At 41.4% G+C, this 15,500-nt stretch overlaps 1 long non-coding RNA gene across 1 annotated transcript; it reads left to right on the top strand.

Annotated features, from left to right (window-relative positions):
* Positions 1 to 9,524: 9,524 nt before the first annotated feature.
* Positions 9,525 to 12,563, top strand: LOC123978446. Its single transcript, XR_006826960.1, has 3 exons — positions 9,525 to 9,635; positions 10,721 to 10,884; positions 11,961 to 12,563. It is a non-coding gene; the product is annotated as an uncharacterized LOC123978446 (long non-coding RNA).
* The last annotated feature ends 2,937 nt before the right edge of the window (positions 12,564 to 15,500 follow it).

The following is a 15,500-nucleotide window of genomic DNA, read 5'->3' as shown; positions in this document are numbered from 1 at the left end:
GGCCTAGCCAGTCTCCAGACCTAAACCCAATAGAGAATCTTTGGAGGGAGCTCAAACTCCGTGTTTCTCAGCGACAGCCCAGAAACCTGACTGATCTAGAGAAGATCTGTGTGGAGGAGTGGGCCAAAATCCCTCCTGCAGTGCAAACCTGGTGAAAAACTACAGGAAACGTTTGACCTCTGTAATTGCAAACAAAGGCTACTGTACCAAATATTAACATTGATTTTCTCAGGTGTTCAAATACTTATTTGCAGCTGTATCCTACAAATAAATAGTTAAAAAATCATACATTGTGATTTCTGGATATTTTTTTTTAGATTATGTCTCTCACAGTGGACATGCACCTACGATGACAATTTCAGACCCCTCCATGATTTCTAAGTGGGAGAACTTGCAAAATAGCAGGGTGTTCAAATACTTATTTTCCTCACTGTATTTTATTTATCCCACAAAAACAATGTACACAGTTTACATCCCATTCCCAACCAACAAAGTTGCACATACAAAACAGAAGAATTTACTGTAAAAAAAACAAAAAAACCAACCTAAAACCAAACTATGCTGCATCCTCTTCTGTTGCCGTCTGGCCACAGCACCTCATCCACATCACAAGCAATGTTTTCCCTGGCCAAGCAGTGGGGGAAATATGGCCTAGCATGGCGATTCCAGCCATGAAAAGCATCAGCTGCTATATCTCCACATGCATCCTCCACAGCTTGGAGAAGAGGTATACACCATGTTTATGATTTCAGATTCCTGTTCAGGAGACAGAAGACGTTCCCGACCACCTTGTGTTGGTAATCTTTCAGTTCTGCTAAACAAATAGTAAAATACTGTAAATACAAAGTAGGTATACATTTCCTAAATACTTGATACATACTTCATTCATCCTCCTCTTCATCTCCGATGTCTTCATCACTTGTGACTGAAACTTTTTGGATTATCTTTTGCCTGATTTTCTGGACTTCTTGGATTTGGATTTTTTCTTTATCTGTTGGATGTGTTTGCCTTCGGTTTAGACTTTCCTCAGGTATTTTGACTCTTTCTGCCTAATTCCTTCATCGACCTGTTCATCTTTTGTTTAATTATTACTAATATCAAAAGCTGTGTCTGCTCGGAAGGCAGTTGCCTCACTGCCTCACTACCGTAATATTCAACTGCTTCCGAAGGCACCACTTTCAAGTGAAGGCACCTCTGTCAGCTATTAAAAAAAAGACAAATGGCTAACAGACGCCTCAGAAATCATACTTGGTTACAGTATTGGGCTAATATGATAGTTCAGTGTTTAGTTCTTGCTAAGTTTTCAATAATCAAAGCAAGAAAACTACTAGAAACATTTAAAAATGTATATTTATATAGAATCTTTTGTCTCAACTGCAGCTGCAGCTGCACTGGTTTGTAAAAGGCAGCATCAAGTCAGCATCGAAGCTGCCTTCAAAACTGGCCATTACGGGGCAGTTTGAAGGCATCTTAGGAGATAGGAAGATATCGTTCGGACCGTTTGGAACAGCTACTCTATGCTTCGCTGTCCTGTTAGACACCTTCTGAGACAGCAGTTTAGCACGTTTCCAGCACAGCCAAAATGTGACAGGTGGACTTTCACATAAAGGATCACACATTGTTGACAAGTTCAGCATCCTGCAGTTGACACTAAACCTCAGCCAAAACTCTCTTAACTGCAGATCCCTGTTATTCCTGAGAAACACACCGTTGCTATGAGGGATCCAAAACAAGACTGTGGGCCCTTCTTGCACCTGTGGCAAAATGAAGCAAAGGGCCGAAAGGTCTCACACACAGTCCAGGTTCATACAGTGAAACTGTTCGGAGTAAAAGCAGCCGTTCTCCTGGTCAGTCCTGAGCGCCATCAGAGCATCTAACAAGGATTATAGAAGCTGAGAGTTTAATTCCTCTTACAGTTTTTCACAATTGCTAAGACACATTTCTTGAAACCTTCACAAAATCCAGTCTCAAAACTACATTGACAAAACCCCTGAGTCTTCTGGCAAAATCAAGCACTTGCCTCAAAACCATTTGATCTGTGCTTAAAATCAAACAATGCTTTCAGCTTGGCCTTACTTATAGCTTGACATTGCCACTATACTGGAGAGGGACTTGACCACATTTTGGTTTGCAAGTGTGCAGAATTATGAGTTGTTGTGTGTAAAAGATGACAGCTGTGTTGTAGTTGTGTTTAACTTTTGCCGCTCAGACAACTAATCATCCATGTCTGAGGCACATCTTATGTTGTCTCCTGCAATATTTCATTTCCGTAGGATTTTTGCTGCTTGCACCAATATTAAAGGTGTTTGTGTCAGGTGAAAAGTAAACGATGTGGGCGCTGGGTGTGAAAATGACAACTGCGTTTATTGGACACTAGCAATGACGCAGCGAATATCGTGGGACAAAACAAAAAATTTGACAGGATAGACAGACGAAACTCTCCAGAGGAAAGGAGAGGAATTACAGTTTTTCACAATTGCTACAACACTAAACCACATTCTTTGAACCCAATGCTCAAAGGCCTAAACCCATTTGTCAAATCAGTCATTCTTTAGGTAAAAGCTTAAAATATTCTGGTACTTAAGTCACTGTTTGCAAATCTCATCCGCTCTTTTTGCAAAACTCTAAACACATTAAACACACTAAAACACATTTTGCACTGTGATGCACTTATACCTTGTATAATACATGCAAGGTAAGGCAGGGCAAGTTGATTTGTAGAGCACATTTCAACAACAAGGCAATTTAGAGTGCTTTACATCAAACATAAAAGCAACTAAGGGAAATAGAAAAAAATATATACAGGAATAACAGGACGGTTGGGTTCTGTTCCCACCAAATTCTGCTATCAACATACAAATCAGTTTATGACATGTCTGGTAACATTCAGCTGTAGCACCAAATGTTGACCAAATATTAACAGGTGAGACGTAGAGCTCTCCCTAAAAACTTGAGAAATGGTTTAAAAACAAACTTGATTCTTGACTCTCGATTTGAAAATTTCCACTCCAACGTTAACACTGACAACAACAGGCACATATAGAGAGACAGGTTGACAGCTGGGGGAGGCACCAAGATCAGCTAATGACAGAGGCCAGTCTGAACAGGACACAGGCCCTGCAGCAACCACAATACCTGTGTTGGTATTTCCTCCACTGCCCACAGTGACATGACACTATTGGAACTCTTATGTCAAACTTTGTAAAGTTATGTTTTTTGACATGTGAAAGACAAAAAACTCCATCTCTGTCCCCGTGATGATGATAGGCTGTGTATTCGTGTGGGGTCTGTTCTATCCCCAGTTGCCATGTTTCTGTGACAGCCCCAGGTTGCAGAGAAAGCGCCCTACAGTTAACTGCTCCATCGCTCCGGCATGATGGTGTGGTTCCGGGAAGAAGTCGAGCACACTAAGGTTAAAATTTCCTCTGTGACCCAGTTCGACTACATGTTTTAAAGATGCCCAATCGTACTTAACATGTCTGTTGCAGCTATATGAAAGTGAGCCGCTAGGGGCACGAAAGTTCACACAAGTAGGCAGTGGGATGACCTAATCACACATACAAAATTTGGTGGTTTTACCATTTATGTTTCTAAAGTTATAAGAATTTTAGGTCAGTGCTGCACAGTGTTTGTTTTTACATCCTGACCCCGACAGGTTGACAGCTGGGGGAGGCACCACCATCAGCTAATGACAGAGATCAGTCTGAACAGGCCACAGGCCCTGCAGCAGCCTGTATATACATGTATTTCCTTCACTGCGCACAGTGACATGACACCGTCATTTACTGTGCCATCAAACCAGACATACTTTGTAAAGTTATAAAGAGACATTGATTATTCCCCTTACCTTCTATTATTCAGAAGGTAAGGGGAGAGAAGTAGGAGCCACGGGAGAAGGGGAGGAGGAAGGGGCTGGGCAGAAATGGATAGGACCATGGGGTCACAGAGTTTCACAGATACTTTGCTAACAAAGACTGCAGCACTTGCTCTATTGAGTTTCCCTGGCTTATAAACTCTATTTTGTGATTGGTTGTTTTATTTTCTATGAACCACTTTGTGAGTTCCCACAAAAAAAGGTTATAATAAATAACATAAGGTAAGGGGAGAGAAGGAGGAACAGCTGGAGAAAGGGAGAAGATATTAGATTTGCCATTTGCAATACATGATAGATCAATATATAGATACACATAGTACACGTTAATTAAAAGAATAACAAGGCTCAAAATCAGAAGTAGTACAATAAAAAATATAAAAAGACAAACAACAGATTAAAACACTGTGAGAAAATAATTAAGAGCGGGCCTGAACAAAAAACATTGAGTCAAATCAGCCAAATGAACTAAAAGTCAGAGAAATAAAGTAGGTCATTAAATTAGATTTACATTTCTAAATGGTGGGAGTTAATGTTGGACGGGAGACTATTCCAGAGCCTTGGGGCAGCAACAGAAAGGCCCAGCCACCTTTGGTTGTGAAGCGTGAGTGGGGTACTGAGATGAGTTGTTGTGAGGAGGATCTAAGCAACCTAGGGGCAGAATATGGAATCAGCATTTCATTAATGTATTGTGGAGCTAACTGAGGGCTTTAAAAATGAACAGTAACATTTTAAAATAATTTAAAACTTCACTGGAAACCAGTGCAAGTGAGCCACACCCGGGAGAATGTGTTCTCTATTCTTTGTCCCAGTTAGGAGTCTAGCAGCTGCATTTTGAACCATTTGAAGTGTGGAATGGGTCAGCCCCATGTAAAGTGGGTGCTGTCAGGTATAACCGGTAAATAAAACTGTGTGTCATCTGCAAAATGGTGATACAAAATATTGTACTTTTCAAAGATAATACCAAGCGGAAGGATGTATTATGAGAATAAAAGAGGGCCTAAAATTGATGCCACATTTAGTGGAAGCAAGGATGAAGAACTGTAAAGGTTATTTCTCTCAGGTAGGACGTAGGCTATTGTAATACTGTGCCCTGCAGACCAACTTTGTCCTCCAGGCATTTTAAAAGAATTGCATGGTCGATTGTGTCAAACGCTGCGCTGAGATCAAGCAGGACTAAAATGGCCAAGGGAACCAGAGTCGACAGAGAGAAGACCTTTAACAGGGCAGATTCAGTGCTATGCGGCGTTCTAAAACCAGACTAGACTTACGACTTTGTTGTGAATGTGTTTAAATAAGAGGAGATCTGGAGATCATAGGAATAAATTGTAACTTGGAGATGGGCCTGTAGTTTTTATGGCCAATGAGATCTAGGCTGGGTTTCTTTAATAGAGTTTGCAAAATTCTGTGTTTAAAACTGGAAAGGACAACACCATTTGTTAAACAGCTATTAATTATAGCCAAAAACTTCCTTGAATAGGCATGACAGTATAATGTCTAGGGAACAGTAGGTTGGGTTCATAAGCAAGACCACCTCTTGCTGGAAAGAAGGCACAGGTTGAAACTGCTAGAGGCAGCTGACTGTGTGATTTGTCTCTAAAGGATCAGAGTCTGAAGGTGAGATGTGAGATCTCATTTTGTGAAATTTGGCGATAAAGAAATTCATAAACTTATCACAGGTTTCAGTAGTATGAGCAGAGGTAGCAACAGGCAATGTGGAATCTAACAGAACCATAAGTGGTCAGATACACTAGTATCAATAATTACCAGATTGGAAACAGAAAAACCAGATGAGAGCACAAGATCTAGTGTGTGATCCTTATGATTTGTTGGACAAAACACTCATTGAGTCGTGTTAAAAGAATCAACAAGGCATAAGATCTCGTCGACCATTTGGATGGACAACAAATATGAACATTTAAATCGCCTACAATCAACAGTTAACAGTTAATCTTGCATCAAATAGGGAACTGCATAGGGGAGAGCCGGGACGATTGAAACACAGCGATTTGCAGAACCTGGAAAAATCAGGTGGATACGTCACACTTTCCCGGAGTTATACGCAAGAAGCTGTTTTCGATCACGAAAAATTAAATTCACTCAAGCAAACATTTTTTTTGAATAACGAGTTGTGTTTATTATTCCATGTACCATGGTCATGATCACATGAAAGATTAGTCAGTACTTTAACACATCCTGAAGTTTTAAATGTCAAAGTTTTACAGTTTAGAAGCTACTCTGTCACTGTAGCCATGCTACCTTATTTAGATACTGCGTTAGGGGGGCAGAGTCCACTAGGCAGCGGGCTGGACCACCAAGATACTCACAGCCAAATAACAGGGTCTTCACAGTAGACCAGGAAAACAGGCTGCAGATGTACATAAAAAGGGCAGCCGATATCTAATCCAAATGTGCATTAGCTGTTGAATATTCTAGTTAGCTAGATATGTTATATTTATACGTTTTTTTTTAAGAACAAGGAATTAAGGACTGTATGTTTGTCTACGTGTAGCACCTCATCACCACAGCAAATTCCTCGTATGTGTAAAACACTACTTGGCAATAAAGCTCCTTCTGATTCCGAATTTATTTATTTTTTTAATGATTGTGATAATGAGTTTGCAATTACGTTTTAAGAAGGGCATTGTCAAGCTTTCTAAAATAAAAATTACATAAACTATTTAAATGTATATCATTGTGTTTCAACCGTCCCGCACAGTAGGGACGAAAGAAACAATGCGCACCTTTCGTTCATAGTGAAATAATAATAATGTCATGGGGCCCAAAGTTTCTGCCGGCGCCGCTGGCCACACCTCTACAAGTCTCCTCAGTTCTGCAGGCCCAACAACACTAAAAACCACTACGACAAAGCGCTGGACCCGGGGTGACAGGGCCTTTTCAGTTGCTGTGCCCTCCCTCTGGAATGCCCTCCATAGCCACATCCAGCAGGCTAACACCATGGCATCTTTCAAACAGGCCCTCGAAACCCACCTTTTCAAGACTGCATTCCCCAGGGAACTTCCTTCCACTCTCGATCCTCCCGTTCATTTTAACTTTACTTTCATGTATCCCCATGTAATGCATCTTTGAGTATTTACAAAAGCATTATATAGAACTGATGTATGATGATTATTATTACATTGGGATACTTGCATTTGCACAAGATCAAGTCATGATCCTGTCTGTGTGTCTTGTTGGGGAGTCTGTTTTTTTGTGTTCTTGTGTACATTATTTTGGTTTATTTTGGTCTTCTCTGTGTTCTAGTTCCGTGTCGGTTATTTATTTTGCCCCATGTCTGCCTGTCAAGTGTTCTTTCTGTTTTCCCCTGCTTTCTCTCTGCCTGCCTGTGTCTCGTTAGTCCCATTAGTATCACCTGTGTACCTCCTCCCAGCTCATTAACCCTGTGTGTGTGTGTCCTTGCTTGTTTCCCTCAGCCTTTGTCCGGTCATTGCAGTGTTTTGTTGCGTGAAGAAGCTCTGTCTGTTTTTTTGGATATCTGCCTGAGACTTGGTGTGCCAGTATTGTGGCTTTCTGTTTGGATAACCTTATTTTATTATCTTATCTTATCTTTTTATCAGCCACTCCGCCTGTAAGTGCGCTCGCCTTTTGTTGTCAAATAAATCTTTGAACTGTACCTGCCAGCCGTGTGTCCTGCATTTGGTTCCTCCAACCTACCTTCACCACACCCGTGACAGTATAGGTATTCTGGAATTCTTGTGCGTACCTCACTAAGTGGGCTTTTAATTAATAACAAGAAAAGAAAGGCAATTTAAAATGCAGAATCAAAATTAAATTGTAAATACACACTATGAATACATACACACTATAGTTAAACTGTAGTTAAATAGGGGAGGGCGGGGTAAGTTGTCTGGTGTGTAAGTTGTAATAACTCCAACACTAGAGGCTCTATGTCAAAAATCAAAGAGCCATTTTGTGTGATTCTTTTTTTATGTTCAATTTCCTGTTCACATGTAGTCAAGGTCACTCTATTCGCTGCTCGGCGGTGGCGTGCTGGGTGGGGGGGGGGGGGCACTGGTCTATGTTGTGTGCGCGCCGCGGTCGGTCCGGGTGCTGCTTCTCCGCGGGTTACGCTTGTTGCGTTCCGTCGGCATTACGCTGTCAACTGGCATTTGGATGGTTGTTTGTATTTTTGTGTGTTTATCATTTATGTATTTTTTGTGGCGTCTGTTGGTTGGGTCGTGGTCTTCCGTGTTTGCATCGTTTAGTGTGCTGGACTGTTTCTTGTTTTCATTTTTCTCTTAGTTGTCTTACTATGTCAGCTGTTTATTGCTGCTGTTCGGCTGGTTGTCTTTTACTATTATTATTTTTATTGTTTGTTTTTGTTTGTGTTTGTTTGTTGTTTTTCTCCTCCCCAAGCCCCCCTCTCTGTTCTATTGCAGGTTTCGTTGCTTTCTGCAATTGGTGTTTCCCACACCTTCCATCCCCCTTCTCTTACAGGTCTTGTCCTTTCTCTGTGCTGTCTGTTTTTGCCCCCCTATCCCCATGTCTGCCCCCCTGTCCGGCCCGGTGACAAATCAATACATAATTAAATAAATAATAAAACAGACAAAGGAGTATTTTAATACTCTCTTGTTAAAGTAAAATCTGTCTGGCACAATATGGTATCCAGGTCATCATACTCTATACCAGGCTGCTGGGCAGGACAGGTTTAAAAAAATAAATTAAAAAATAAAAAAGTTACTAAACAGTAGTCAGTAACTACTTCATTAGAGTAGTTATATTACTGTGTTGTTGCTATTGAAAAGAATCTATAAGTTAATTTCGCAGTGTTTTAATATTCAGCAATGATCCCTGATGCTCTTTCAAGTGATGTTGTAACTAATGCTTTATTTCCAGCTCCTTCTGACTTCTTATACTTAGAAATGATATATAAACGAAAAGTTATCCTCTGTTAGATAATTAATTTCCCAGCTCCTGAGCAAATGATTGTTTAAAGAAATAATCATTTGCTATCTTCAGTCTCTTCATGGAACCAGAGTTCCCCCATGAGGACAAAATATTGCTGGTGTAAAGAGTGTGACAACATACCCCTCTCTCCCCTACTAAATCCCAGTGGGTAGAATATGAGAGTGGGGTGAGGTGTTAAGTGTCCATTGTGTGAATGAGGTGGGGCGCATGGTATTTCCTCCTGCCTTAATGTCCTTTGCAATCATTCTGATAGTGACTTGGAAAAAGCCATGTGCCTTTGAGCGGTGATGCTCTGCGGCCTGTGATGTCTCAGGTTGTATCCTGAGTTCTTCCACCTGAACAGAGAGTGAGCTGGGTACTGACTTACATAAGTAAGTAAGTAATTTTAAATTACACATACAACGGTAGCTTCCTGTGAGTGGTTCAAATGATGTTCACACTAGAAATTAACAGCTCCAGAGTTTGAGCCCGGCATTAAAACCAACCTAAACGAACAGCAGCAAGGGAGAAAATGCTCCAGGGTTCAGTCCAGCCGGACTAAACAAGGTCAGTGTGAACCCCGCCCTGAGTCTGACATTTTCTTTTTAACCACAAAGAAGACACACAAACACACTTTATGCAAATTTTTCAACTGAATAACAAAAATGCATGTTCATTCAGGCAGATTGGGCTAAAGGTATGCCTCTTTTTAACTGGAGAACCGTGGGCCCGGGGCAGCCACACCCTCTGCTACAGAGTATAGGTAACGGCACATAATATAAAGGAGCAGGTCTCTCTGTTTAGAGACAGACTTGGACGAGACACCAGCGAGCTGCTGACCTGATCAACATTCAAGGTGAGTGAGTCTGATGTGTCTTTTTTAAAAAACATTTGAAAAGCTTTCTTATCAGATGAATGCTTGATTAGAACAACAAAAAAATTACAAAGGAAATGGATTCCAATGAATGTAGGGCTGTTGCCTCCTAAGTAAGAGGATCCCTGATATCTATAAACAAGATTGTTGCAAGCTGTGGTTCACTCATGATAAATATTTTCTTTTGAGCAAGTTCTTTATTAGGAGACTCACTTTACAGCAGAATGCCCGACACTCAGATTAGAAATGTGCACTTTGACAGACAGATGCTGGATTGAAATTGAATAATTTTATGAAACAACAAAAGATTACTGTAACTTAAACTATAGCAGCTGTTAAATTTAATTTTAAATTTAGCACTTACATCACATTGTTCACATTTTTTAATAAAGAAACACTTTAATAAACACAGGCTGTAAATTACAGCAAGAATCTGTCATCTTCTTGCAGCATAATATATTGTATTTTACTGTTTGACAGCTATGGCTGCCAGACTTTTTTTTACCTTTTTGTGCAAATTAATCAGCAGGTGGCCAGCCTAAGGCCTTTTTATTGTGGCCAGCCTAAGACCTTTTATTGTGGCCAGCCTAAGAAACACCTGTGCAGTCCCCATGCTGTCTGATCAGCATCTTGATATGCCACACCTGTGAGTTGGATGGATTATCTCGGCAAAGGAGAAGTGCTCACTAACACAGATTTAGACAGATTTGTGAACAATATTTGAGAGAAACAGACCTTTTGTGTGCAGAGAGAAAGTCTTAGATGTTTGATCCATGATGAATGGGGGCAGGGGGTAAGTGAAAAGAACAGCCCATCTGTATTTCCCAGAGTTCACAGCCATGTTTTCTAACTGCCTCTTTAGTCTGAGCAACATCCAACAAGCCAAATATTTGATGAAATATTTGAAAGAGACCGTTCTTCTGTAAGTGTGTGTCAGATATCTGTTGGTTAGTTTCAGTCGACCTCTCTGTCTCTCTGTTGATGCAGTTTCTGTTTGTCACGTGTATCATGTGTTTCAGGCTGTTCTCCCTCACACAGTCAATAACTAAGCTGTTTTTCTTCTTCAGTGTTTCTAAAGTTTGGACTCTGTGGAGCTCTGTCACGTCTCCGGCTGCTGTGAAAACTCTCCCATCAGAGCGCTGACTGACTGACTGACTGACCTTCTGTAACACTGCCACCTGCTGCTGACTGACTTTCTGCTCTCACGTCTTCCTGACGTTTGGATCTGAAGGTATGATCAGCTGATTTGTTAAACTGAGATGGTAAACATTATATCCGCATGTTTGCGTTGTTGTTTTGACACTTTCTTAGGTTTCATTTACTTTTAAATGTCTTAACAATAAAGTCCTGGTTTCAGGGAGTTTTTATCTTTCATTCACAGTGTTGTTTGGTGTAAAAAATACGCAGCTCAATAATATTCCCCCGATTGAGAGGGTCAAGTAAAATGTCACATCATGCTAGTGAATCTAGCACTAAACACATACTTTTGGTGTAGTTTGTTATCACGCTGCAGCCTCTCCCTGTTCTCTGTGTCGGGGCTGAGCTCCTTCACACAAACACACACTCAGAGATATCAGTAGCCAGCAGAGCAGAGTTGCTCTGAATTGAAGATAACTCCGAGATTACTTGACGACATACAATAAATGTTAAACAAGCATGGACATGTAAACATCTCTCATCCACCGCCGCAGTGTTTAAAACAAGCAGAGGGTGCTAGCTCAGCTAATTGTGAATTATTATAAACAAGCTCTAATGAAAGCTGTCTGTATGCAGCCAATGGAAATAGTGACATGGCAGGGTCCCTGGACCCCAAGTAGCTTTTCTGTGTCAGCGTTGTCTTCGCTACAGGTGTGTCATTTTGCTATGTACGCGTCCAACGTCTCTGACACTTTAAAATACAAAAGGACGCAGTAAACTTATTACTGACGCACCCGATTTTTTTCGTGATCTCTCTTAGGTTGCATTGTGAACAATGAATGTGCATTGTAACCTCAACAGAACAGGACATCACACTCATTCACCGTGTAACCCTAGGATGGCTCGCTTTGGGAATTTAAATTTTAGGCCTTGCTGAACTGGTCTGAGAGTGGACTGTTGTCTGTCATTTTATGTTGTTACTGTGTGCTGTTTAGACAATTTGGTTAGGTTTAGGAAAAGGTCATCTTTTATTGACAGAAATTCTTTCTTTCTCCTTGTTTGTTCCTTTCACCAAGAGTCAAAGCAGCAGTCGTTCCTCTTATGAGCTGGTTGTTAAATCATAAAGATATTCTGATATTGCATAATAATATGTATTTTTTTATGTTTCAGGAAACCACAGGTTGCACACGAAAATCACCATTAAACCGCTGAATACAATCAACAAAAATGAATAAAGTACCAGCAGAATGTAACATGGGCAAAAGCCTGAAATGCTGGAAGTGTGATAAAGTCCTGCCTCCGTGCAAATCCTTTGCTGATTTGTATGTAACTAGTCTTCATGGGGAGCGCTTCTATGTGTTCAACGGAGGTGAATACTACAGACCATATGAACTCTTTATGCACGAGTGTAAATGTTGCTTTAATAAGCCAACCAGCGCTCAAGACAAAATGACTACAGTTCCAGTAGAAAGTAAAATGGGTGACCGCCTGAGATGCTGGAAGTGTGATAAAGTCCTGCCTCCGTGCAAATCCTTCAATGATTTATATGTAGATACTGTTCGTGGGCGGCGCGTGTATGTGTTCAATAGAGGTGAATACTACAGACCAGTTGATCACTTTTTGTACGAGTGTAAATGTTGCTTTAAGTAGCAAATCAGGGATCAAGAGAAATAAATGACGTACGAGGAGAAGAGAAGAGGAGAGGAGAGAAGAGGAGAGACAGAGGAGAGGAGGAGAGCGAGGAGGAGAGACAGAGGAGAGGAGGAGAGAGAGGAGAGGAGGAGAGACAGCGGAGAGGAGGAGAGTCAGAGGAGAGAAGAGATGAGGAGAGGAGAGACAGAGGAGAGAAGAGATGAGGAGAGGAGAGACAGAGGAGAGACAGAGGAGAGGAGAGACAGAGGAGAGGAGAGATGAGGACAGAAGAGAGGAGAGGAGAGACAGAGGAGAGGAGAGATGAGGACAGAAGAGAGAAGAGGAGAGACAGAGGAGAGGAGAGATGAGGACAGAAGAGAGAAGAGGAGAGACAGAGGAGAGGAGAGATGAGGTGAGGAGAGACAGAGGTGAGGAGAGATGAGGTGAGGAGAGACAGAGGTGAGGAGAGATGAGGTGAGGAGAGACAGAGGAGAGGAGGAGAGGAGAGGAGAGACAGAGGAGAGACAGAGGAGAGGAGAGATGAGGACAGAAGAGAGAAGAGGAGAGACAGAGGAGAGGAGAGATGAGGAGAGGAGAGAGAAGAGGAGAGACAGAGGAGAGGAGAGATGAGGTGAGGAGAGACAGAGGAGAGGAGAGACAGATGAGAGGAGGAGAGAGAGGAGGAGAGACAGAGGAGAGGAGAGAAGAGGAGAGACAGAGGAGAGGAGGAGAGAGAGGAGGAGAGACAGAGGAGAGACGGAGAGAGAGGAGGAGAGACAGAGGAGAGAAGAGGAGACACAGAGGAGAGGAGGAGAGACAGAGGAGAGGAGGAGAGACAGCGGAGAGGAGGAGAGTCAGAGGAGAGGAGAGATGAGGAGAGGAGAGACAGAGGAGAGACAGAGGAGAGAGGAGGACAGAAGAGAGAAGAGGAGAGACAGAGGAGAGACAGAGGAGGGGAGGAGAGACAGCGTAGAGGAGGAGAGACAGAGGTGAGGAGAGATGAGGTGAGGAGAGACAGAGGAGAGGAGAGATGAGGACAGAAGAGAGAAGAGGAGAGACAGAGGTGAGGAGAGATGAGGTGAGGAGAGACAGAGGAGAGGAGAGATGAGGTGAGGAGAGACAGAGGTGAGGAGAGATGAGGTGAGGAGAGACAGAGGAGAGGAGGTTTCCTTTATTGAAACCAAAATCAAATTGTTTGTCAACCAAACACGATCACTGATCAGAACTTTACATCATATCAGGTCACCTGCTTCCTCTGTGCCACTGATGTCTCCATAATGGAAATAAAACATTGACTGTGCCTTTGACAGACTATAAATATCCATTTGTCCTGGTGTGCCTGGAAATCTAGGAGCAATGGTACGTGGTTCGGATAGAAACATACATTTAAATAGAAATTAGACAAAGTCCATGTTTAAACAATCTATTGCTGTAACTAATGATAATTTGTCACTAGAACGTTGTCAGTGGAGAACATCACCTGTACTAATTACTGTAAAAGGTCATAATAATCTTCCTACCATATATTTAGGGTTCCCCTTTTTCCAAAGATGCAGTTGTTGAGCAGCCACAGCAGGCTAATATAATTTTTAAATTTAAATCAGGTCTGTGCTGTTTTATAGTGAGGACTCACAATGTTTGATTTTAGCTTCTTGGATGCTTCAGTGAAGTCTGAATCCTGACTATAGGTAAAACAATCTAAAGTTAGAAAACCTCAGTCTGTAATGGGAAAAGATTTAGGATGTGTCTTTAATGAGGACCCTTTGGGGGTTTTTTCAGCATAAACCTTGTTTTCTTCTAACTCTTGCTAACTTCAAATGTCAATGTTGGATTATAAATTATTCCTGATATTGTATTGTTATTGAAATGTTTCCATCACTCAATCAGGCATAACCGATCCATATGTGCTTTGATCATCAATTTCAAATCAATTTGATGCACCGTTTTTTAAAGCCAGGCATATTTTCTCCTGTGTGCTGGACTGCTTTAATAATTTGATAAGCATATAAGAAATGTGCAGGACTGTGTCCTCATGGTTTAGCATCCATTATTGGGAAACACTTTTCCTGTCAGACATAGCTTTTAATGTTAATTTTGCTGTATGCCAAAATGTAATGCTGGTAATTTAATGCTTAATGTCATGCATAATTTAGGAAATTATTTAGGAAATAGTATGTCATGTCGGGAAATGATTGTGGGAAATATTAGAGGAAAAAGCTTGAGATGTGCCTCAGACATGGATGATTAGTTGCTGAGCTGCTGATTGGATGAAGAGAATAGAGGCGGGGCTCAGAGAGGGTGAAACAGAGCTGATCAAATCCCAGACACAGTTTGGATGGCAGGAATGCTCTTAACAAAGATCCGTTCACTTGGTGAATTCTTCCACCATAAAGTGATCTTGCTACCTTCAGATCCACCAGGTTGCATCCAGTTCACATTTTCCTAAATCCTGTTTGTGTCTGAGCCCCTGCTCTGTGTCTACAGCAGCTCATGCTTTGTCTTACAGATGCTGTCAAATGTTTGTTTGATTCAGGGATTCAGTGTAACTACAAGTGCTACAGCTTTTGTGAATGAACTATACACTTTGCCATATAATCTGTGTGTTACTTTGCACAGTGCTCTTTAATCACGGCCTGAATAACATGTAACCTCATGTCTGAAATAGAGAAGAAGAGTTTGCTTTTGCTTTGGTGGAGGCGGTCTCTATCGGCCTCTGCTGGCGACACGTAGGAGCTACACACACATCCAGGATATGTACAGATTCATCTGGTCAAGACGAACAGAGACCAGCAGCCCTGCAGGATGTTTTGTTCTCAAGCTGTGGCCTGTAAAGTATGGGAGTGCTTTTGGTCATATAGACTGCTTTTATCAATATTTCAATGTTTTGGAAGCTTTATGTTTTTTGGAACGTGGTTGTGTGGAGAGAAAGTGTTTTAAAGAAACTACAAATAAAAGTGAACATATAAACAGTAAATATGGTCAAAACATGGGACAGATTGTGTAATAACTGTTGTATATCAGTTTCTTTTCATCAGATTTACAGTTGTATTCAGGTGCATTATGATCTACCTTATGATG

The sequence above is a fragment of the Micropterus dolomieu genome, linkage group LG11 (genome assembly GCF_021292245.1).
Source record: "Micropterus dolomieu isolate WLL.071019.BEF.003 ecotype Adirondacks linkage group LG11, ASM2129224v1, whole genome shotgun sequence".
NCBI lineage: Eukaryota > Metazoa > Chordata > Actinopteri > Centrarchiformes > Centrarchidae > Micropterus > Micropterus dolomieu.
Note: the sequence above shows the minus strand (reverse complement) of the source record. Positions and strands in the feature narration are given on the sequence as shown.